Source organism: Haliotis rubra, unplaced genomic scaffold (genome assembly GCF_003918875.1).
Source record: "Haliotis rubra isolate DU_JTF1 unplaced genomic scaffold, ASM391887v1 Scf23, whole genome shotgun sequence".
NCBI classification, from domain to species: Eukaryota; Metazoa; Mollusca; class Gastropoda; order Lepetellida; family Haliotidae; genus Haliotis; species Haliotis rubra.
In genome coordinates this window covers 948,907-975,577 of record NW_025766336.1, presented here as the reverse complement: position 1 = coordinate 975,577, position 26,671 = coordinate 948,907, and the positions used below count along the sequence as shown (strand labels likewise).

At 42.5% G+C, this 26,671-nt stretch overlaps 1 long non-coding RNA gene across 1 annotated transcript; it reads right to left on the bottom strand.

The window, feature by feature from the left end:
* Positions 1-6,096: 6,096 nt before the first annotated feature.
* Positions 6,097-20,628, bottom strand: LOC124277928. The gene is made up of 3 exons (XR_006898940.1): positions 20,510-20,628; positions 12,236-12,242; positions 6,097-6,106 (listed from the first exon to the last, which is right to left on the bottom strand). It is a non-coding gene; the product is annotated as an uncharacterized LOC124277928 (long non-coding RNA).
* Positions 20,629-26,671: the final 6,043 nt, after the last annotated feature.

Here is a 26,671-nt window from a genome sequence, read left to right as displayed (position 1 = left end):
TAAGCTTTCGGTGACTAACGTCAAGGCAGTCCACGCATGGTTCAACAACCCGATGCAGTTCTGGCAAAATCAACTCAACTTCGCCGTGTGGTGCGCTACAACGGGGTGTGGTGTGACATTGGCCGACACTCGGCGTGGACCGCTGAGTCAGTCTGTATTCATGTTTCACGTGTACTACCAGGTCAGGCGTATCCTCAAAGAGATCAGCGCCCCGCTCCCACACGACAAGGCGTTGAACGCAGTAAACAACCAGTATGATAGACGGGCCTACGAACGTATTTGCAACGAATTCGAACTAACCCCGAAGACGGATTGGCATTTGCCGGGGCCGAACCACGGGTTGGGTATTCCATATAATGGGGGGCCACCCGTGAAAGAAGTCAGTGATGATTTACTGAAAAGAAATATACTACGCCAGGACTTTGCTTTGTCGAGTAATGAATGGCGAGATGATCGTATGAACTTTAAAGGTGGTGTTGCTTTCACCATCCAGAAAGTGGAGCAGTCAACCACGGACGGTTGGAAAATGTCCATGCTAGACACGCCGAGAGGGTTCACTCGTGCTGGTGTAATCAGATTGAACGACTCGATTCGAACGTACGTGTGGGCGCTGTTGGGTGCGCAGACGCAAACGCGTTCCAACATCCTCGGTAAGGGGACTGCTTACGACGCTCAGAAACAGTTCGTTGTTAACATTGAGGATGCTATCAATGCTCCAGTTGATCTCCCGAGTGCCATCAAACGCTACCAAAACGTGTTGGAATACGCACGGTCGAAAGTCGACTACGTCTTCGACGTGGGACTGTACATGGCTCCGAGCGATATGCAACTGAGAGTAAAAAACAGTGGTGGGCTACAACAACGAAATAGTCATAGCCACGGCAGACCAAAAGTTGGGCGTCAACCCCGATGTTAACACCCCCCACGTCCCGCCACCCACACATACTGGTGCGATGGGTATAGTCGTACCACCCCCAGAGCCTAGGGTTCAACCAACACCCCCACAGCCCCAACCCCCACACGTTCAGGCGTCCAATCAGCAGCACATCGACCGTAAAACAGCCCTGGTGGTTGGTGGGGTAGCGGTCGGTTTGGGACTCATTTGGTTAAAAATTCCTTAGCCGCTACGTACACCAGCCCCACCACGGCGACAATGGCTGCCCACGAGACGATGCTACCCAGGATGCCGGGCAGGGATTCGGCGGCCTTACCAGCGAGTTTAGCCAGGGCCTCCCCGAGGGACTTCAGGTGTTTTTTTTTATCCAGTCTCTGGCACCACCAGTGGGTGTTGGTGTTGGTGTACCACTGCCGCCGGCAGGCGTCAATGACACGACCAGGGTTGATATGATGAAGCCCAATGCAGCCAGAATGCTGGCGATGGTGATGACTTGCTCTCGGAAGAGGATTCGGATCCTGTCAGCTAGCGTGGTGTCCTCATTTAGGACTCGATTGATGGTTTCCCGTACACGACTGATCTGGGATCGGAGGGCTTCCCGGTTCGAGGAAGCGGATTCCAACCGAGTCCGTCTCTCGTCTTCCAAATTTTTTATTCTCTCCTCGATATGACGTTTCATATCATCGTCCTCTGTTTCGGTGAGTTTTTTTTTCTCACGAGCGATGTGCTCGTCGACTTCGTTCAGTTTCCCCATGTTGTTCACGAGTTCTCCGCGTACATGTTTCAAGACTTCGTCTAGACCATACAGTTCTTTCAGTGGAAATTGTTCCAGTACGCGCTCAACAGTTTTTCAACGCTGTCCGACGTTTCTTTAGCATGTTGGGGTATATCACCTTCACCGCTGAGTTCGGCCCTGGCTGCTTGCAGATCTTGGACGACCTTCGGGGGAAGCTTAGGCCGTGCGCCCCCGTAATCTATGAAGCCTAGTTCCTCACAGAGCAGTTGACTCCCACCAGGGCGACTGGTGAGTGTTGACAAAGCATACGGTCCTTTCCCGTCTTTTTTCATGATATCGAGCCCCGGGTGAGCCTTCAATCGCAGCGTGCCCTTCTTATCGATGGTAAACTTGGCATAGTCTCGTACCAACGGCTTGATGTTGTCTCTATTTTCAACTGCTTCGTAATAATCATCGACGGCCGGCTGTACAAGTTCAGCACTTACGGGATTGTTCGTGAATGTGGTGTCATCCTCCCCAAACGTCTGGGCACTATCATCCCACATATCATCCATTGGGCTGTCCTCATGTCCGCCTTCAGCCATTATTTATATTACACTTTTATATTTTATCTATATAACAATGTATGGCAGGAAACTAGATCCTTTCCAAAGATCAAGAGAGCCTCTAGGCGTCAGAGCCGTGCGCCAGTCGGTGACCCACAATCCCAGCAAGATAGACCAGAATCAAACGCTGCTGGTTAGATTCCCAAACCTGTGCGAGAATGACCTTATCATACCAGGCACGGTTCGACTGACGTTGAACCTCACGTTGACCTCCGACAACGACAAACGCGAGCTAGTGCGGAACGTAGGTCGGGCCATCATCAAGAAAACCACCATCAAGATCAGCCGTAATGAGGTGCTGAGCATCGATGACAGCGACGTGTTTCACTGCTACGGGGACCTCTGGAAAAGCGAGGGAGAACGCGTCAATGATGTGTACCAAGGCATCAGCAAATCAACCCGGTTGCTCGTGGGGTACGGCTTCACGGCAGACCAGCTAGACAAGATCTCGGACGGTGAAAAGGCCATCGCCCAAGCGTACGGGAATAGGTTCTGCGTGCCGCTCGACTTTGAGTTGCTCACGGGACATGCGCCGTTTTACCAGGCAGCGCTGGGTGATAGGCTTGAATACGAGCTCACGTTTAACGACTACAGCAAAGTCGTACGTACGCCGAAGGTGATGAAGCCAGTTACACCATCGACAACATCTCTCTGGAGTTCGACATACTCACTAGCCCCGGAACTGGCCAGGCAGGTTCGAAACCAGTACTCGGGGAAGGTGGTCATCCTGTACGATAGGGTACTGAGGCATAGAGTGATCGTGCGGGATAAGAGTGACACGTGCGGGCGAGATCAATGAAAGGCATCCTGATTGTCCCCGTGGAGATTACGAGCCGTTCCTAAGGGACAGCGAGAAGTTTTTCAACCCTGAGATTGAAAAGGTGGAACTGACAATCGAGGGCGTGCCCAACCAGCTGTTCAGCGCCAGTATGAGGGCACACTAGCAGTGGGACGAAATAATGAAACTACCGACCCGACACCAACACGTCATCAAGGAGGGAGGGGATAACAATCCAGATTACCAAGAAGGCTCAACCCGCGGGCCAGTTGAAATTATATCTGTACGTTATTATGGACGCGCAACTTAATATAGACAATGGGAGATTCGTGCAAGCCATCTATTGATTTGCCCCGCGACCCGCACTGCGCCATAGTGTGTGGGCAGACTGGTTGTGGGAAGACCGTTTTCGTGCTGGATATGTTGGAGGGGGTACTACTGGGATGTGTTCGTCAACATCGTTATCACGTGCCCTACTCTGCACATGAATAGAACGTACACGGAAAGACCTTGGGTGATGACGGACCCGGACGTACACAAAGTCGACCCGGGAACACATCTGCAGGACTGGTTGAAAGCTTATCACAACAAATTCAAGGGGAGTCGACGCTGTTTATCTTGGACAACTGCCGCGCTAATCGTGAGATAACAAAAAAGAGAGACATGCTATTGTACCTGGCCTTCTCTGGCCGGCACGCAAAGCACAGCGTCTGGGTACTAATGCAGAAGTTCAACTCGGTGTTGAAAGACCTCAGGGAGCAGACACGATGGGTGGCCTTATTCCACTGCAAGGACAGGGATTCGTTCGAAGAGTGTTTGAGGGAAAACGATGTGATGAATAAACATGATAGGGAATCGGTGAAGAAGCAGCTTGCTGAAACTAAACATGCTAAGCTCGTGCTCAAGACTGACTAACCCGTGTCCTATAGGGTGTTTTAGCTTAGCAATGCTTAGCAATGCTTAGCAATTAATTGTTACAGTTCTATAGGGAAGACCAATGGTTGTTTTTGAAGTGCTCGTCGTGTGCAACTTAACCTTTATCTCATTATGTTTCACCTGCATCGGGTATTATATTATTTAAACTAAAACTTGCTTATTACATTATAAGATGGAGTGTGATGAACTGCTAGAACAACTGTTGGTGGAGGGGGATAAGCGAGGGGACGATGACAAGACTGAGAGACTGGTGGCGCTGGCAGTCGGTGGTAAAGCCAAACATTACTTTGGGGACTACACTCCCGATAAAATTCACAAAATGTCAGCCGAAGAAATTGATAAGCTGTACGCTAGATACAAGGCTAGACTCGGGGTCGAGATGACAAAGACTATAGGATCGGTTATGACCCAGATCTACACTGGTATAGTGTCGTACTTCCTTCCCATTCCCCAGGAATGTCGACTTTACCTGTGGGAGGACCTTGAGAAAGACCCGTTTATTGAACTTGCCTTGAGCTCTATCAGTTGCGTGCTGTACCACAAATACGGTATGTTTTTAGCCCCGATGACGGCGGCAATTATCACAGCAAAAGCATTGCCAATTTAAGGAGGGGAAAAATAATAATAATAGTATACAAGATGGATGCTGCCCAAGAAATGACACAGGAGGAGACCCCCAGGGAGGTGACCCCTCCAGAGGAAAACCCCCAGGGAGGTGAATCCTACAGTCACCAGGCAGAAGAACCCTAAGAGAGTCGCCGCCGGTCTAACCAACATAAGAGTAGCTACGCTCCACTGTGGAGCCAGGCTCCACTCCTGTTGATTGCAGGCGCAACTGCTGCCGTGGCTATCTCATGGTTATATAATAAACAATCACCCAGGGAGGGTATCCCTCCCAGGAAGGGTATCCCTCCCCCACAATTAGAGGTCAACCCACATATCATGTTATAAATATATATTTTTATATCATATACATAATGTCTGAGGGGAAAACGTTCGTCAACGATGCATACCACGCCACCGTGGTCGCCAGTCTAGCCGTAGGGTACGCTCGGTTGACCAAAATGGTGCTTAAACAACCGACTATCAAGCTAGATTTCAACCTGCAGGATATGGGCATGCTCATAATGAACCTGGGTTTTGCGATGGCCACCCTAGTGGACCACCCCAAGGACATCCTAGTAAAACAAGGGATCCTACCGGAAATATTTTGAAGTAAATGTAACTATATATAGGATGGCTACGATCGCCATGATGGTCGGCGGGGCGTAAGTAAACGCCCTGGCATTTTCAGGGAGTAATTTCCTCTTCTCGAAAACTACGGGAGTCACATGCGGCTGAGATACAAGCTGATCGTACGCGCCACGACCTGGCCTTTGAGAAATTTCAAGCAGCGCAAGCCGAGTATGTGAAGAAACGTGTACAGAGAATCGATTACATTAACGAACAACTCAGGCGTGAGAACCATGCCGTTAAAACGTTCCATGATGTCGATGACGCAGCGAGAGAATACTACCTACTAACCGGTAAACAGCTAGAACCACTCCCTCCTAAGCCCACACTCGCTCAGTACTACACACCATCCCCGGGGCAAATGGACCGGGAATTGATCTTTATCGCGCTGGGTCTAGCAGCGACTGCATTGGTTGTGAAACAATTAGACTAAGTACTCATATAAGTATACCAAAGATGAGACCCGCCCCGTACCGATGCCAGTACATACTAATGGGGAAGACCGAGGCCTGTGGTAGGAGCTGCAGGACTGAGGGGTACTGTTGTTTTCATATGAAGAGTATCAACTACACGTGTTCTGTGTGTGGTGTCGGGGTGAAAGGTCACTACTGCCAATGCAAAGCTCACGGAGCAAACGTAGTCAGACATCATCTTATCTACGAGAAGAAAAAAGACTACAGAAAAGAACATAGGCGCCTCCTCAGGATAGCAGTGTCGTGGCCCAATTAGAGACTGTGCACACCTAAGTATAACAATGTTCGTGGAAGTTGAGCCCAGGGAAAGTCGTTGCCTGAGAAGCTGGCAGATGGATGTGGGGGGCAGTATAGATATCAGTGTCCTCAAACCCATGATTGTTAGCGAACTATATAAGGGGTGCTCATTGTGGTGAAAAGTAGGGTTTGATGTACCGTGGGCTGGGCACACTTGGAATTACTTTGATGGTGGACGAGTAGATGTGCATGGAGAGATAGATATACTTGTTGATGACTCGTTGCAAATAATACAAAACACCCTACTATGCTGCGCATGTTCCGGGTGGGTTGAGGGTATAATCGATAAGGTCTATCAAGATATTTACTAAGGATTTTATAGCGCCTCTATTTTTTATCAAGGTTGGAAGAGTTACCTCCCTTGCCGGTGGCCCAATTAGAGATTGATATACTTAGGTGTGTACACAATGTATACTACTCGGGAGCGCAAGCAGATCGCGAGACAGCGAGGTGTAATTGGTTACTCTCGAATGAGGAAACTTCAGCTGTTGAGATTACTTAACATACAACCCCCTCCAACGGTAAAACAACTAAAACTCCAAGCAAAAGAGCTAGGGTTGACGGGGTAATTCCCGCCTGGGGAGAGCCGGGTTAGTCGCATTATTAAACGACCCCGTACCAAAGCCCCACACTGTGAAACAACTCAAACAGGAGGCCCACCAGTTGGGGTAAATAGGTTATTCCCGTATGAGGAAGTCCCAGCTTGTAGAACTATTACGGCAGAATAGAGCTATTGACCTAGAGTTCATGCGCACTGAGCGCGCTGTAGGTAACTATCTGAGAGGCTGGCGCATGCATGTTGATAGGAACATAGACATCGCCGATATCAAGCCTCTAATCGCTGATAAAGTCAATGAGGAACTAAACGATTTGGGAAGTATAAAGTTTCAAATCACAGTGAAAATGTCACTCGATAAACAGCATGGGGGAACCCCCAATGGGGTCATTGAGTACGTTCAGCCTTACTTCCGAGGTAAACAAGAAGTCGTGACTCATACCGAGACTACAGACGAGTCAATCGATATCAGTTTTCAGCAGATACGAGAATACCTAGAACGCTACACACACATGGGTTCCGGGTGGGTCGTGGATAAAATTGATAATGTCTATCTAGACATAGCTAACTACGTGCCGTTCAGAGGCGGGTCGTACCTAGACTTGCCCCCCTACTACAAAGCAAAACAGGCCATAGTCAACATCAAGAATAGAGGAGACGATTGCATGAGGTTAGCTATCAGGTCAGCCTTGTTTTCAGCTGACACTAATTCGAACAGGCCTTCTAGTTATCCCAAAGACGATGGGCTCAACTGGGATGATATAAACGAAACCACCCCCATATCTCAGATCACTAAAATAGAAAACCAGAATGATATAGCCATAAACGTCTTTGGACACGAAGGTAACACAACGATCGTGCACAGGATCAGTCCAATGTTGGGGGGACCCCAACGCGTTATCAATATATTCATGATCCAGCGAGGTGATAAGTATCACTACACGTGGATAAAACACCTCAGCAGGCTGTTGCACGATAAGTCGAAACACGACGGGAAAAAACACTTCTTAACGATGCCTCGACGGTTTCAGCCGACCCGACCTGCTGGAATCACACCGGGGGGATTGCCAAGGTGTGGTGCAGACGGCCATACGAGTCGACATGCCCAAGGAAGGTGACAATATCTTAAAATTCGACAACCACAAGAACCAAATGTCCGTGGTTAATGTCATCTACGCCAACTTCAAAGCCTTGGTCAAACCCGTTGAGGCTGGGGGTACCCCCAACACACAAAAAACACAGGAGCACGAGGCCTGTGGGTTTGGATACATGGTCGTCCGATGTGATGGGGAAACGAAAGCTCCCGTAGGGTACAGGGGTCCCGACGCGGCTGAAAAGTTTCTAAAGTGTTTGCAGGAGGAACAGAAAAGTATTAGGAATGCACTATACACAGTCGCTCCCATGCATATGACTCAAGCCGACCGGCTAGCTCACGCCTGCAGCACTCACTGCCATGTGTGTGATAGCCCACTGAACGGTGATTCGGTGAGAGATCACTGCCACGTCACTGGTAAGAATAGAGGCGCCGCTCACAGTGTGTGTAACCTCAAGCTTAGAATCACCCCCAAGACAATAAACTTGAGAGGGTACGACTCTCACTTGATCATGCAGGCCATCGCGAAAGTCGACGGCAACCTGGCGTGCATCCCCAACAACATGGAGAGATACATCTCCTTCAGCTTGAATGGCCCGAGGTTCATTGACTCGGTTCAGTTCCTCCTGTCGTCACTCGACAGTCTGGTCAAGGCCAACGATACCTTCCCCATCACCGACCGATACACCGACGCCGAGACTCGACCCCTGCTGATGAGGAAGGGTGTGTACCCCTACGAGTACATGGATGGCTCGGCCAAGTTCGCCGAGACCCGACTACCCCCCTATCAGAGAATTTTACAGCAACCTGACCGACTCGACAATCACCCAAGACGATTACTGGCACGCGATTAACGTATGGAATAAACTGGGCTGTAAGAATCTGGGTGACTATCACGACCTGTACTTGAGGACAGATGTACTCCTGCTAGCCGACGTGTTTGAGACGTTTAGGAGGACTTGTTTTAAGCAGTATCAACTCGACCCCGCATGGTACTACACCAGCCCAGGTCTGTCGTGGGATGCTTTGCTGAAAAAGACCGGAGTTAAGTTGGAATTGCTCACCGATTACGACATGCACCTATTCATTGAGAAAGGCTTGCGAGGTAGGATTTCCATGGCTACCAAACTGTACGCGAAAGCAAATAATCATTACGTGAAGGGCTACGACCCGAGCAAGCCAACCAATCATATTCTCTACCTACACAGCATGGTAAATAAAAAAGGTCCTAGGTAAGATGAAGGACGAGTGTGCTGGCACGCCCATAGCCGAGTACATAGACTTGAGACCCAAGATGTACTCCATCCTGAAGGCCGACAATGGTGAGATCCGAAAGGCGAAGGGTGTTAGGAAGTACTTGGTGAAACAACACATCAAACACGCCAGATTCAAGGAAGCCCTGTTAAGACCCGTACCTTCAGGCATAAAATGAACACGCTTAGAAGTGATGGGCATAGGATATATGGACTGACGATAAACAAGACGTCCCTGTCACCGATGGACACTAAGCGTTTGATAGCTATTGATGGGATCAACACATACGTGTACGGGCATGAGAAAATTGAACCAAGAACATAGGTGTATATACACGATACCATGCCACGGAACCAAAGAAAGTTTGAGGCTATTTACTACAGCCCGCGTGGGTACTGGAAAGGAGCTAGCGCCTTACATAAGCTGGCTAAAATGGCGCGAGTACCCCCAAACGAGGCCAAAGCGTGGCTTGAAAAACCGGCACCATGCTACGTGCCTAGAAGGAAGTTCGGTATTAACATACCCAATAGCGTTCACCAGGCCGACCTCCTGTTCCAACCCCACGACAAGAGGTACAAGTATGCCCTAACCGTCGTGGACGTGGCCAGTCGCTACAAGGAAGCCGAACCCTTGACCGCGAAAGACTCGGCCCAGGTAGCCCGCGGATTCGAACGCATGTACAAACGCAGTCTGCTGACGTGGCCCACAGAGCTGCTAGAAGATATTTACATTTACATGAAGGGAAACATGCATAGCCTGACAGTAGGCCAGTAGAAGAGATTTACATTTACATGAAGGGAAACATGCATAGCTTGACAGTAGGACAATAGAAGAGATTTACATTTACATGAAGGGAAACATGCATAGCCTGACAGTAGGACAATAGAAGAGATTTACATTTACATGAAGGGAAACATGCATAGTCAGACAGTAGGACAATAGAAGAGATTTACATTTACATGAAGGGAAACATGCATAGTCAGACAGTAGGACCGTAGAAGATATTTACATTTGCATGAAGGAAAACATGCATAGCCTGACAGTAGGACCGTAGAAGAGATTTACAATAATATGAAGGGAAACATGCATAGCCTGACAGTAGGACCGTAGAAGAGATTTACAATAATATGAAGGGAAACATGCATAGCCTGACAGTAGAACATCTGCTCAAAACATCTGCATGAAGAAAACACTTGAAGAGAACCTTTGTAGAATCATTCAGTCCAAACAGTCAACAGAACCATTGCTGCAACCCTGTCACCTCCGCCCAAAAGACCCAAACCAAACCCCTTTGTCAACTCACTGTCTGGATCAGTTTACTGTCTATCATGTTCATTATCTTGTTTTCTTTGTTACATTCAGTATATGTACTTTGCCTCCACTTCGTGTTACATTCCTGCTTGACAACGGTACTAGAATCTGTATCGAGACGTCACACTCTTTCTTGTACTTCCCAGATTCTAAAATGCCACTAAAAGAAGATAACAACTTGCTTATTACACTTAATGCGATACATTTTCTTACCGTGATATATTCGTAAAAAATGTAAGGGAACTTCCTTTTTCATTTACGATTGCAAAAAGTGGGAGATATAAGTGTAGTTGATTGTACAGTAGTCGCTCTTGAAAAATCATTGGTAATGACGTTAAAGTTTCATGTGTACGATTTTCATTTTCAAACAAACATAAAAAAACGGCTAGAAACAAACACTAACACCAATTGTGTGATGCAGGTGATTGTCAAAATGAATGGTCTACGGTGATTTATGGATCTTGAAAACCGTCAAAATCAAGAATGACACCCCATGCACGTGTATGGGGCTACTGCGTTGTGCACGTTCATCCCATAAGTTGTGTTTATGGGTTGTGTTTGTGGTGCGTTCATTAGATGTCTGTGATTGAAAAGTTTGTTAACGCTTATACTTCCTATCCGAATTGAAAGTTCAGGTTACCCTACTTTTATTGAACAGTAAATACCACTGTACATGGGGTTGTTACTGACACTCGATATTTAAGGGTGATAAAGAAACTATTTTCATCTTCTAACATTCGTCACTTGACAGATGGGCATGAGAGCCGATTTACCTTTACAGTAGTATGACAGCAGCAAAGATTTCCATTAACATTAAGGAAAACATACAAGCCTGAAACATTTGAAACACTTACTAGCGGTGGATGCTAATGTTTGTGTTTGCAGGAAGCTGATGTTTCCGGTGTACCATTTGGAATAACAATGGAGAGGTCGACAGTGGTAACATACTCATACATGATAATGTTCTCAGACTATCGGGTGATGTACCAGAAACCGAACAATGAAGAAACATCCTGGTATTCAATGTTATCCTGTTTTAAACCGGAAGTATATTTATGTGGTATGTGTGCCATCGTTTGGTGTATGGGACTATTCAAACTAATGGAGGAAATGGACGTTCGACCTCGAGAAGACGGGGAGAGAAGAAACCCTTCCTGCACATCCACCACAGCGTTAAGTATCATTATAGCGATACAGGTACCATTGCGACAAGGTATGTGTGCTCGTTGTCGTAGAATGTACACAGTACATTCCAATATATGTTTTTCATATATTGCCAATAATATCAAAATCATAATTCTATTTTGTTCTCCCTTCATTTTGTCACTTCTCTCATTTGGAACATATGCAAACATGCATCTAAACACAGCAGTTAAAAGAAAAATGATTGCTAAAATGTACGATTTTAATCCATATTGTTTCAATTTTAGGATTACCATATCTACCCAGGAGTTTACCAAGTCGTGTCTTCTACACATTCTGGTGGTTTTTCTGTATAGTCATTACGTCTGTATATACGGGGAATCTCACAGCAATTCTCACTGTGGTTAGAGAAAAAGTGCCTTTCAATAACCTTCAAGAGCTATCCACAAACACCGAGTTTTCTGTAAGCATGCCAACGGGATCATACATTGAATATGTGGTGAAGGTACGGATCTAAAGAACACCTTCATATATTAGTTTACCATGTCTGACATGTTGACACATTCAGACAGCATTAGTTGTTATACAAAGTGCATCATTTCCACTTTTATATGGATAGATCATTCAAAGTGGAATACGAACGAATTATGAATACTAAACCCTAAACCCAAACAACTCTGATTTGAATTCATCGTATATTTTTTGTTGTTGTAGAATTCTAACGATTCTGTCATGGAAGCGTTATGGAAAAAGACTGTCGCTAGTAGAACCACCGAAATCGTCAACTCCAAAGCCGAGTATCAAGGATTTGTAAAACTCCTTCAGTCTGTAAACAATGCAGTAATTGATGAGGACTTTGCTGTGGCCGCAATCGATCAAGAAGTAAAAGACTTAAAAGTAATGAAAGGAACGATAATCGGCCTACAAATGGCCTTGCCGTTCCCTCTCAACTCGCCGCTTGCAGACATATTTTCAGAGAAGTATGTATCTAATGCGGTCTGAATGATATGCTCATGATAAATACCAATATATGTATTTTCCTCATGCACTAAGGTATCTATTATCTGATACAAAATGATTGTTGCATCAACACAAACACAGAGCGGTTAAAGTGGGACATAATTCTGGCAAACCATTGTATAAACAGTAATAAATAGTAATAAACAAAGGCAAAATACAACACTGACAGACACTTTTCGTCTTTTGTTTTCAGACTTATGTTACTGTACGACAACGGAATACTGACTGGCTGGTTGAAAAAGTGGAGTATCAATAGACAAGACGTTTATGACACCTCAACGCACATGAAACCTCAAACCATGGCTAAATTGCAAAGTGCTTTGGCAGCATGTGGTGGCGGAATTATATTTGCTACTTGTATTCTTGGAACAGAATTTGTCATCCAAAAGTTTAGGCGAACCTGAAGGCGTACATACGTATCTATGCTGTTGGTTAAATACATACATGAGGTCGTCTTCAGTTGAAATGGTGTTAGGATATCGATACGAAAACAAATTGTATCAATTTTATTTCACCGATATATCATACATAAGGACCAACTTTATGGATGAACAACTTCTTTATTCAGGTGAATCTGTATCGAAATGTCGCATCACCTGAATAATGAAATTGTTCATAAATAAAGTTTGTCCTTATCTGATTCACCAACTTCGCTTAAAGACGAGACATATTTTCTATTTGCTTTTTAAATAAGCAGGTGTCAATGAACCTTCGTTAAGTGCTATCATATTTTTCTAATCTGAGAAGAATGCGGAGGTGTCAAAGGTTTCATAAAACAATATTCAGCCAATGCTCTTAAGGCTGTACAGATTTTCAGCGCCCCACTTTTTGTCAGATCTATGATCATGCACCATGTGTTCAGCATGTGCCTGGATAGAACAAAAATGTTGGGAAATATGAAAACTGATTCGTGATTCTGTAAGTAAAGTACGTTCTCGTGAGTTTAGTTACGAATAAATTTGGTCTTAATTAATTGCGGAGTGTTCTGTGTTTTTGTGTTACCATACGCTTGAGTTGACAGTCATATCGTTCCGTGTGTAATGATATGTGCACTTGATAATTAAAAACATATTGTCTTACCTATATTTGGTGGTGTGGTGCTTTGAGCTGAGATAAATACAAATACATCTAACGAAGGAATGTGTACGTGGTATTGATATGCATACCAAATCCATTAGCATATACTAACAAGCAATGGGGAACATTCCTCAGTTATAGTTGATTGCTATTTATTCGAAGTAGCGACGAATCAAACCAAAGCGAGTTAACCTTCAGCTCTCGCTAGTCTCACCTGTTCATTGTTCCTGCCCGTTTTCTCTCGTACACCACAGCTATATGGTCATGCCACTTAAATACAGTTGTTAGTTTGACACTCAGTTACATATTCACATATTGGATATCGCCAAATGACTGGTAGGCCAGAGTAGGCGAGTAAGTTGGAAAAGACCCCAATTGCATGTGTATCAATGGTTCAAAGTAAATTTCCATGCGAACCTGTGGGTTACTTCTTTTTACTCCTTGCTCTTAGAAAGTTAGTTACCAATCATTATTTACCTGTACATTTTTGAGAAGTTGTTTATGTTTGACTATAACACCTTCTTTCCCTTCATTAATCGTTGAATTAAAGTTTACCAAGAACGTGAATGCACGACTGATTTTCCCCCGTTAATGCATCTTCCTACAGGCGCCTGTTGTCCACAAAGACGAGGCCCATGTGATTCCAGAATACAGGTTAATGTTTGTTACTTTTGGCATGAATTTGTCTTAATACTGTCTGGTGTACTTGTTGAAGACATTTCTTTGTATCTATTCTACTTCATAAAAAAATGGCAGCATATTTAAAGTATGCTTCTCCCTATTTTAGACATTTGTTAAGTAAACTGTTTTCTACCTATGACATGTGTCAAGTATCCCAGTGATTATGTTCATTATGTGGCAGGTCCTTCTCTACAGCAAGAACTTAAATCTGATAATAATTTGTACATCTATTTTGGGTCCATGTGCCTGTCAGCTAAATTATTTGTACAATAATATTGACAGTATGACTATCAGAGTGGAAAACGTCAACATGCATGTGGTGTAAAAGCTTAATCAAGGTGACTTTAATTGTTTTGCTGTATGTATGCTAAACAAATGAATGTACATACATGCAGAATATAATATGTTCAGCATTTAAAACTCAAATGACAATACAGATTGTGTTGATTTTTTATGATGATTATTGACTCACGAGACTAAGTATTGCAGTGTCTCAATTGTACCATTTAGACTACCATTCAAAAGCTTGTTTCAATATTAAAATGCACACTTTGTTCACTGACACATCCCAGTATAAGCCCATTATACTTGATGAACCTTGATGTAATTTGTAAACCTTCCACACATGCTAGAATAACAAACATGAACAAAATGTATTCACTGTTCTCACTTTAAAGGACAGTGAACCTGACACCCCTCTTGCTCACTCAGTAGATGGTTCACACCTCCAGCATTTTGTCAATGTGTTCTTATACATATTTCGGTGTCTACACCATTCTTAGTTACATTATTTGACAACATCTGAAACACACTGTTTATTTGAAACACTGTTTATTTGTTTTGAGAAGGGACAGCCTTTAAAAGTGGTAAAGATTGGGGTAGGGTCGCCAAACTATTTGTATTCTTAGAAATATAATATGTAAGCACTATGACAATTTATTGTACATTTTAGGAACTGGCCATATATCGCTAGGGAAGAGCAAGGAACAAAATATGATGTTGTCTTTCCGATTCCAGGATAAGATCTTTTCATAAATTTGCAATATGTAATAGTTTCAGAGGACTTTGTGTAATTGTATAATGACTTCAAAGTGTAGAAAGTATAAACCGGAAGTAACGCCTATTTACCGTATAAATTGGTGTATTGCTTTTAAGTACACTGTCAATGAGTCGTTAATTCGATCAAAATGATTTATGTCTCAAATTCGTTCGCACATGACCCGTGATCACAGCATTTCCCCTTTCCATGGCCTCCCGAAGCACCGTTTGGTATAATAGGTTGTTTACGTGAACGAAAACTGAAGCACGTATGTTGTCCGCGTAATCAGGTCAATGCTAACGTTATCTGCTGAACGCTCATATCAACCGTTACAACACCAAAACTGATCTGTAGAATGTGACATAATAGGAAGTTATTGGTTTGACGACTTTACAAAGTATTTGCTCGATAAGAAATTCCGAGAAACGGCAATATTACAATTACTGTTCAATTACCGTTAGCATTATTTCTCATTCAGAAACAGGTGCTTTGAGCAGAGTCTTCAGTCAGGCAAACTTTCAGCGTCCGTAATTCGTGATATACGAATTACAGAGCAAAAATAAGCTTAATGTCGATTTAAGTTTAGATTTGCCGGATAGGCCTATATTCCAGTACCAGAGTGACGGTAACTACCGCAGCGCGCCAAGCGGACAAGGGGGCGCAACTCAATGAATGTTCCCCATACAAGTGAAGCAAAGTATATCTTAGTATTTGTGAAGCTTCGGGCATTTGTCCCCAAAGAACACACACATACAATGCATTGTATACGTGATTACTGGGATTGGAATTGAACTAGATTTGTGATTGTAGCTTTGATGCAACCACTCCGACGTCATTGGTGGCAGATTATGGTCTGCACAGCTAACGAGAAATGTTTAGCTCAGACAGTGTCAAGTAAGTACCGAGGTTATCATGAACGTTCTCCCACAAACTGCGTACAACAGATTGACAGTTTTGACGGCGGTGACGTAGTGATGTGGTATGTCATCTCCCCCACTGATAGAAAAAAACCCATCGCATACCACTCTCATCTTTCTCCGCATATCTAAACCACACACAGCACATGTGGCAGCAGCATTTATCCGAGTCGCCTCAGTAAACATCGTCATTCAGTTCACGGACACTGGAACGACTTGCACATGCATAACACACCGAGTTGGATAAAAGGTCAGAGCGTACGTTAATTTCTTCCATGGACAAGACATACCTGAGGCCAATTGTGGACACCAGATACCAGATATAATTTTTTCTCATGACCTTGATGTTCGTCATTTTCAGGTTGAATTTTCATATTGGCCGTGATGTTTGCAATATGGTAGTACTCATAAAGTGTTCAGATGTGTATTAAATACTTATTCTGACAAAAATCTGGTTTGTGTTTTTTATTTCAAGGACTGTTCATATATATTGATTTTCATGTAAATAAATGTTTGATAGGCGGCCATTCAAGACACGACATGGGGTTGTTGTTGCATTAAACCAAGAATGTGTATGATTGGGAATACAAGGGACAACTCACAAACTGCAAAGCCTTATAAATTAAGTATATGAACAAGTTATAAAGCTATGAAACTGTAAAAAAATAAGTTTATATTTCAAAAATGAAAGACCGCAGACGCATAGTGCAAATGATTAGTTGCTGGGTAGGAAGATAGATTCCATGTAGCATAGAACTGAATATATATTGAGCAATTCCCTGTTGAAAGTTTGTGACAGGATGGCAGGCGCTATGTGCACTAATGTCTTAGAAACCACGTCTTGACTAGTGACTTAGTTGAGTTCGACACCGCTCTGACCTGTTTTTTAAGGTGTTTCACCGCATTTTATCTCGATGTGGGAGGAATGACTGTGAGTGAGTGAGCTTAGTTTTACGTCGCACTCATCAATATTCCAGCTATATGGCGATGGTCTGTGAATAATCTGGTGAATGTCTGGACCAGACCATCCAGTGACCAACAGCATGAGCATCGATCTACGCAACTGGAATACGATGACATATGTCAACTAAGTCAGTGAGCCTGACCACCCGATCCCGTTAGTCGCCTCTTACAACACGCATTTGGTGCTGAAGATCAATACTATAGCCCGGATCTTAACGGGTATATGAGGGAGGAAAGCCCAGTGAGGTAGGTCTTAGACGTTTATCACTTTTGTAAAACCCTCGAGCAAGTGTAGGTTGCTGTTAAACCAAGAAACACAATATGGCTTTCCTGGTATTCGCAGCCATAATCAAAAGTTTGTGACTCAATTCTGAACGGCGAACTGCAGCTCCATAATCGACGGATTTCCCCCTAAGTAGGAATAATATATGCTATTATATATGCCTTGCAGAATAAAACAGCCTGCGTGGATGTTCTAGTATTGTGCATGGTAATCTAATGTGCAAACACTTTGTCATGATTACCCACGATCTCACATGCACCAGATCATTTCGTACACAAAATCCCCTCCAGAAGAAATTCGTCACACTTTCACAGTACATGAAGGACTGAATAAATCGTTGAAACTGCAAACAACTGTGTTGTCGGCCAAACTTCGAACATACAAACGGTACCTGTAGCACAAGGTTGTCGGAAAGAGAAAGTGGTGATATATACATTTAAAAAAATCATATTTGCCAAGAACTAACGACACATCTGTGAGTGAATGTGGCATTTCAGTTGTATCAGCGCTGTCTGTATTTGGCCTAGGATATTATCTACGCGGAATTCAGCTGCTGTATCATACATTGTGGCTATTCTACTCCAATTGTCTGAAGCATGGATAGTGAAGACGTGTGACCACTCAGCAGCTTCAACGTATCAACTACATTTGACTTTAATAATAGGACATACAGTGGAATGTTTCAATAGTGTTTACTGTCATTATAGTCATATGGCGAGATGAGTTTAGAAAGTTCGTGGCATTTGCGAAATAAAGTAGATAATATATCAAGTATGACCTAGATCCAAAGCTGCCCATAATCTACTGGATTGTTTATGCGCTGTACAATTCACACTCAGTCAGTCCTTTTATCACAAATCACAGAGAAACCTGGTACAAAAACTAGTGACCTAATATTAGTTTACATATTTGCTTGCTAATTGAAACATTGCCGAATAATGTACTAATGATATAGAAACTAGATTGGCGGAACATTGATTACTAAATTTACACAAAACATTCAAATGTGAAATTCGTTTTTTTTAAAATACTTTTTATCTCATGTGATGTGAACTGATCTTTCAAGTATCTCGCTTTTAAATATTCAGAAGGTTTATAATGTAATATTGTAAGATATCACACACAAAATATATACGAACAGACACAAACACACACGCGCACACACACATGCAGCTGCTTCAAAGAAAAGTCCCTTAACGTGTTCTTCAGATTATTCGCTATTAGTTACATTTGGGTAAATGAATCAATGTTCACCGTATACTCTTTTCTACATTATTCAGTCATTATTATTGTTAGGCAGTATATCTCTTCTCGTTCAAGTATTTGTTAATTAGTTTGCCTTTGTCTTGGTCTCAGCAGAGCATGACATTACTCATTGGCGTCCGAACAATACATGTTTCGCATTTTATACTATTGATTCATGCATCCATTTATTAATAACTGAAACATACATGCATGGCGGTGAATCCATATTTGAGTATTGGCATTGAATATTTTGTCACATAGGCTTTGATGAAAGTCAACAAAAATTATGTAGTCCATGTTACTGGCATGTTTGAACTATTGCCGGTTACCTTGGCAATCTACAACAACCTTAAGGCATAGACACACTATCATTATCATCTCATTACCATTGTATCGACATGCTCAGTGTCGCGTCTGCATTGGTAACCCCTCTTCTCAAAACATACGCTTTATTACATGCTTTCTTTAAGTTTGAGTTGCATTAGCATAAAATTATAATTCCCCAGTTACGTCTTAATCACACGGCTCCCGTCCCCGGGAATGTACAATATTTGTTGAGTTTGACTGCACTTCGATCAGTTGCAGTGTACGGAGGGTCAGACGTGTACATGAAAGTACCCGAACTGTTCGTGTGTTTCCTGGAGTACGTGGACAGCCGGAAGGTTGTATAAGGAATATTGTTGGACATATAAATGAACGAAGCGATGGACGTTGTACGCATATACCTATTTGCAATTGCTCATTTGGGGATTTTCGTCGATTCGGCTTGTACTCGTTTCGTGGACTCGACAGGTTTGTAGAAAATATATGACAATTTTGATGTTGTCCGTTGTATTTTACTGCATTATGACTGCATATGATGAACCTTACCCATAAGAAGATATACATTGCCAGCTTTATATATTCTACATATTTCCATTAAATGATCTTTTATTAATTCTTTTATGAGGATTAATAAATTTAGTTAAATGTCAATGTATACACTTAATACTTTACCTATTTGTATGATGGAGGCACTGGATTTATATAATTACATAAATACATTCACATACTGTGTGTCATTAAGTCGATGCCTCAATAATCTTCTTCCTGGTTAACTGACTCATACCCTCGTTCACGGCCTCCTCACTAGACGTCGACATTGTGACAAGGACTGTCGCAGAATGTACCGTACAGTGCTCAGAACGGATTAGAATGTGGTAAAATTGTCAATACTGTACAAAACGAAGGCCAGTCATTAACAAACTATCAGTCTGTCTCACCCTGAACCACATTATTTTCCTTACTGCCTAACCCTCTCTGCAATGCTAAAGCCCGAAATGAAGCAAGTCCAGATTTCCTCAGGTTCTCTGGTCTCCTTTTCAATTTAAATGGGTTTGTTCGTTACTATCAAAATTATATATATTCAGAGACTAAGCGTTAGCCTAACAAACTATGTACTTTCAACTTTTCACTTCAATACCGTGAGGATCCGGGTTAAATCTGATCTTCAAAAACCCATGGTTGTCGTAAGAGGCGGCTAACGGGATCGAATGGTAAGTCTCGCTGACTCAGCGGACACCTATCCATATTGCGTAGATCGATGCTCATGATATTGATCACTGGATTGTCTTTTCCAGACTCGATTATTTACAGAGCCCCGCCATATAGCTGGAATATTGCTGAGCGCGGCATAAAACTAAAACTATCTCACTCACTCACCCCAATCGAACACTTTCAGTGAGATGAGACGTGTTCCACTTGAATACTCACCACAACAGTACAGGTGGTCGTGCCTTTACGCGTAGTTTTTAATAAGAAGGTGTTTTTCACAATCCACGCTTGAACAGTCACCGTGGTCTAAACCGACAATACCTTATGGTCATCTCCAAATAAAAACGAATAGATCGATAGGGCGAAGGCCCCCAGTCTGATTGTCACCCAATACTCAAATAATGATTGTTGTGATACAACCACTTCCGACCATATCAGTACCTGGGCCATTATTCTCGAAACTATCGTAGCCCTAAGAATCCTTAACTTTCATCGTAGCCACTGTGTTAAGAATGGGCTTAAGAAGTTCATAGGGCTACGAACGTTTCGAGAATTGCTAGCCTGGATTTAGAAACGCCTGTTTCTTCATCATACTGGCTTTCTTGTCTTGGCGTCGAATCCTCAGTATCGGAATCCTCCTCATGGAGTACCTGCCTCAATTCCTACAGATTTTGCACTGGAGGATCTGTAGCTGGAAGTCCATGACAGTCCCAGAGGTGTTCGTAGGGGTTAATATCGGGGCTCTTTGCGGGCCATGTTAATGTTTCGATGGTTTTGTTTTCCACATAGTCGATGTCGGCTCGAGAACGGCGAGGTCAAGCGTTGTCATTCATGATTATCAGATGACTGTCAAGGGGATGTTGATCAAAATGTGGCACGACGGCGTTATCTGGTTCTCTCTGTTGATTACGTTGGTCGTTGAGTGTTCCAGGCGCTGGAATAAGATCGAGCTGTCATACAATCAATCGCAATCCCAGTATCTCACACCATCACCGAACCACCACCAGTGGGATCATTTGCATGGATCATCTCTTGGTGATATGTCTCGTTACGCGACAACGGTCGCCGGAATATAACAACTTTAATCAGGCCCGTTTCCTCGAGGTCAGCAGCACGCCAGATGTACCTGTCTGTGAGGAAGGGACATCTGATCGATAGACGTTCCCTTAGACCAGCAAGCCGTAGTCTTTCCAGGTCTTGGACGAAAGTCTACGTCTTGCATTTTAAGAAATAATGTTTAATACTATGGTCTTTGTGTAGCTTGTCGCACACAACTTTTCGTGTATTCCAGTATTCTAGCGGATGATTCCCTTTTTGGACCAAAACTTTAAAACATTCTTTGGATTAAAGGATTTTAAAAAAAGGCACTTCACATTGTTTAGTTTCGCTCTTAATGAACCCCTGGGTATATATAATATTCACAAAATACAGTTAAAAACGGCAATATTTCATTATACAGCTTGTACTGGAAATCTAAAACGCACCTCCCAAGAAAGCATTTCGCGATTACGCAAGATAATGAGGCAGATGGTCACGTGGTCGCGTGACGTCATACCCGAGAGTTGCTACATCAACACACGGAAAATACAGTGGTACTGAGCCTTTTCGCTTACTGAGGTCTGCTTCTAGTTTAGCAAATAAATCAATCCACGAAGTCAAACCTGGATTTGGATGGCATACTATATACAGATAATATCACATACATACAACCTTTTCAATTTGAAAGTATTTCTAGCGGCAAGACCCACAAAAATATTGACGTCGATTCCGCCAGTTGACAACATACAGCCGTGGGACGATCCCGAACCCGACTATGTTTTGAATAGACCAACTGCACACTGGTATGCAAGTCACTTGCCTATCACATGTTCATGGAAAACTGATTAGATACTGAATTGATTTTTCCGCGGTCACGGTAAAATTTGCAGTCATGATAACGGCAATGTTCGATCAATGTGTTGAGCCTGTCTTCCGGTATACATCAGTATGGGAAGGTAAACACTGAAATAGTTACGTTCGAGGTTCATGATTTTTATAGTTATTAAGTAACTTTCCGCTTGATTTCATACAATGCGTCTCCTGCTAAATCTATCCGTAAAAGTTTAAGTATGGTGATAATTTTTTCCATGAAATACGTACCGTTACGGAAGTCGATAAGTTCGCTCTCACTACTGTATAGAGAAGTACACAAAATTCGTTAGTGTATGTTTTCGGAGAAGTCGGTGTATGGTCTCTGATATTGTGCATCAAACATCAGTTTTATTACATTTTCAATTTCCATACACGTGTAAAGCATCGGTGATATGTCGTGATACTTAGTCATATAAATCTGCAAAATATACATAAAATGTAAAATGTAAAAAGACCTGTACGTGTAACCTCCTTAACAGCTAATAATAGATATAATAAATACATATGGATGCAAAAAGTAGATCTGACAAATCCTTTTCTTTCTCTTTAACTGTCAGCTAGTGAAAAAGAAAATTCTTCATTGTGTTCTAGTAGTAATGTGTAAAGGCACAACTGGTTTCAGTTCACACCCTAGACACATATGCATGTTTTCATTTTTATCCCACCGGCATGTAATGCGGTGGGATATAGTCGTCGCCTCGTCCGTCTGTAATCATTTTGTTTCCGGAGCATAACTCAAACACCGTTTGATATTTTTCAGCAAAAATTGGTAGATATGTCAAACATAACCTAAGGTGGTGCCTTTTGCTATTTACAGATTATTGTCATTTTTATCTTTCCCGGTTTCCATGGAAACGGTTCGGACTTAGTCCCAAAAGTGAGGGGTCGGCTTCGTTTCCGGAGCATAACTCAAGAACCGTTCAATATTTTTCAACACAACTTGGTAGATATATCAAACAAAACCTTAAGTGGTGCCTTTTGCTATTTGCAAATTTTGGGCATTTTTATTTTTCCCGGTTTCCATGGAAACGATTCGGACTTAGTCCCAAAAGTGAGCGGTGGGCTTCGTTTCCGGAGCATAAGTCAAGAACCGTTCAATATTTTTTAACAAGACTTGGTAGATATATCAAACAGAACCTTAAGTGGTGTTTGCAGATTTTTGTGATTTTTTATTTTCTCGGTTTCCATAGAAACGATTCGGACTTAGTCTCAAAAGGGAGGGGTAGGTTTTGTTTCCGGAGAACAACTCAAAAACTTCGTAATATCTTTCAGTAACACTGTGGGCGGTGGGGTAGCCTAGTGGTTAAAGCGTTGGCTCGTCACGCCGAAGACCCGGTTCGAATCCCAACCTGGGTACAATGTGTGAAGCCCATTTCTGGTGTCCCCCGCCGTGATGTTGCTGGAATATTGCTAAAAGCGGCGTACAACCAAACTCAATCAGTCAGTTCAGTAAAACTTGGCAGATATATGAGGCAGATCTTGAAGTGGTGCCTTTTGCTATTTCCAGATTTTTGTCATTTATTTTTTTCATGATTTCCATGGAAACGATTTGCACTTAGTCTAAAATCAAGTTGGACTTGAAGTAACTGTCAGATGATTTGTTCTTTCAAAGATGTGGGGGCCGGGGGGATGTCATCTTCTGATGACTCTTGTATATCTTGATGTCAGTGAATTCACCAGTTCCTGTTTACTAGTTATAAATGAAAGTGTCTGGCAGAATATCCTGGAAAAATAGGCCTGTTGTTTCCTGCAAGTCTGTAGGAAGGAAACATGTTTCTTCTCTGAAAATGGCCCTGAGTAGGAGTTCCACATACTCTGTGAATAAATTTTACATTGAATTAGAGACATTTTGTAACACAAATTCAGTATATTTTGTTTTGGAAACCATAATATTAATTTTCGTTGAAATCTGCTCTAAAAAAGCAAGTACTTTTGTCTTAACAAATGCTGAGAGGGAAAAATATATATGAGGATTAGAAAACCAGTGTCTTTGCAAACAAGACTTACTGTTGACTCATTAGTTAGGGAAAAACATGCAGTAATAAGAACAGTGTTTGTTTTCAAACTAGAGTGTACCAGTTCAACCCAAAAAATATTGATTGTCTCAATTATATTTACCACGTGTTGGTTTCTTGTTCACTGGCTTGACCTCTTTGTTTAGGCCTAGGGGGTAGCTGATTGCCCGCTTGGGTTCTCCAGTCTTGGTCACTTCTGGGGTATTTAGGCTGTTTTCATTGATGTGAAATGCTGCCATGTCCTAAAAAATTGCATTAAAGTGGCATTTTTACATTTGCCAAAAACAAAACCCACAAAGAAATACATTATCTGAATGAACATATTTCCCTGATTTCCCATTTTTGAAAGTGGGTTAAAAGTTACCTATATATACAGCTGCCATGATGTTTTCACAAGGGGTCCATAAATACCTAAGTTTTATGCCAGTGGAGAGCAGTCATTTTCATTTTATTTATTGTACATTGCCTTAACGAGAGAAAGAGTGAGAGGCAACATTTTAATCATGCCCTAACACACACACCCGCACACACACACACACCGCAATTCAAATACCTTTTTAACATGGTTAGGGACCAGTGTCTGGTGGATAATTATCTGATATGACTCATTTTTAATCATGTTTTAATAATTATGTGCTCTCTCTCACCATCGCACCCATATGTTGCAAATTCTTATTTGTCCATGCCCAACCCCATGCCCACTCCCTCCACACACACTCACACCACAACACACCCGTCTCGGGAAATAGATGACGTGGCCCGACTAAGTAACAGTCACACAAACAGTGGCTGTGAAAATATATCTCTGATCGAAAATAGGACACGAGCGCAAATTATGACGTACCTTTTCATCAACTATTGCTTGAAATAGCTAGCTACTGGAGTGTTTATGTTGCTCCAAAACAACTACATCTTAAAACTCACCTACAACCAACGTCGCGTCCGGAATGCAACTCTCTCGGTGTCAGTCTCAAGTTGACATTTCGCCCTCTGTGTTTGCGTGGAATGTCGAAAGGAATGCCCGATATATAGCATCCTTATAAAATTTAAGTTTTGCCTATTCGTATAGATCTATATTTTGCCAGAGGTTAGGTCTCTTTCATAGCACTTCTTCGGAAAGTGTAACGAACTCAGATGACCGTGCGTGGAGGGGTTCACAAAATCCGCACGACGACAGTAAACAATCTATGCCCTTTCTCTTGTCAAATAGAATTTCTCAGGAAATGTATCGATACATCCGTGTTGTTTACGCAGTTGGATAATCATCAAAACTCGAAGTGCAGTTGTCAGTTTCCAATACATAATCACAGCAACACTTCATTCAAACTATTGCGCTTCGTGTCACTTTCAACTCGATGGCCTATACACTACTGAAATGTCAACACACTGAACGGACTCTCGGGTATGACGTCATACCCACAGACGGCAGACCGCTAAAAATAAAAATATGCATACGGGCTGGGCTAAAGTGGTTTTCGTTTTGGTGCATATTTATATTTTTTATGACTATTTTTCGTAAATGGATGGTGCAGATGTGGTATATATTCATGTTTGAATGGTATTATGTAATAAAAATGCATAGTGTTTAACCTTTTTAAAAATCCTTAAAGGTCAATGAATGCTCATGCGAATAGTTCAGGAATAGAAACTCAAGCAGAAGAAACATTCTTTGTTTTCTTTTTCGTTTATTCCACCCTCACAAAAAATGCCAACCAAAAATACATCAGCTGGATTTCACTGTTGAGCCAGTTATTGCCCAAAATGCTGCAGTTGTTGTTTCCCATTGCTTTTGTTAATGATGCGAGACACAGCGCAGACAGTCATGGATAGGGAATTAGGGATTATTACCCATACGGGCTAGGATACACAGGTGATTATTTTGTGATAATCGCACATGTGCTTTTCGGTGATTCTCAACGTTGATTGGTCAGCTAAGCAGCGAGACGAAATATGATTAGTTGACGGAACTACCTTTCACGATCCAAGTTCATTGACAAATTTTACAGTTTGAACTCATTTATAATTAGAACGTGCTGTACTCACCGTCACATTCCGAGATTTAAAAAGGAAAACATAAAGGTTAAAGAATATGAATACTCATTTTATCGGGCATTATTTTGCAATAAAATTGTATTATAAATAATAGTCTTCTTAAAATAAATAACCTTACAAAAATCAACAACAATCTTTTGCATTGTTTGTAAACAAACATGGTCGCCATTAGGCTAACCCCGATCCGAAAACGTCTCATCCAAACCCTCTCTGACAATGGTGTACCAGCACATCAAATCATGCAAATTTCCGGGCACAAATATGTTCAATCTATAAACAGTTACTCTTCAATTAATGAGAAACAACATCAGTCCATCAATGAATTGTTATCAAACCCTTGTAACTCCACCACAGGCTCCACAGAGGCGTATTCTTCACATTGACTCGGATTCCGAATAGAGTTATCCTTCTTTGAACTGCTGTACTCTAATGGGACCAATTACCAAAACCTTTTCTGTCTTCTAGATTTCCGGAGTTTTAACCGTTGACTTTCCCCAAAATTGACAGGTTTTTGCCAAAGTGTGTTTCAACACTACACCGTCACTCGTCACTAGACACAAGTCAGTCGTGAATGAACGAGCACTGACTTGATCAAATAACGTTTTAGCTGTTATTAAGTTCGATG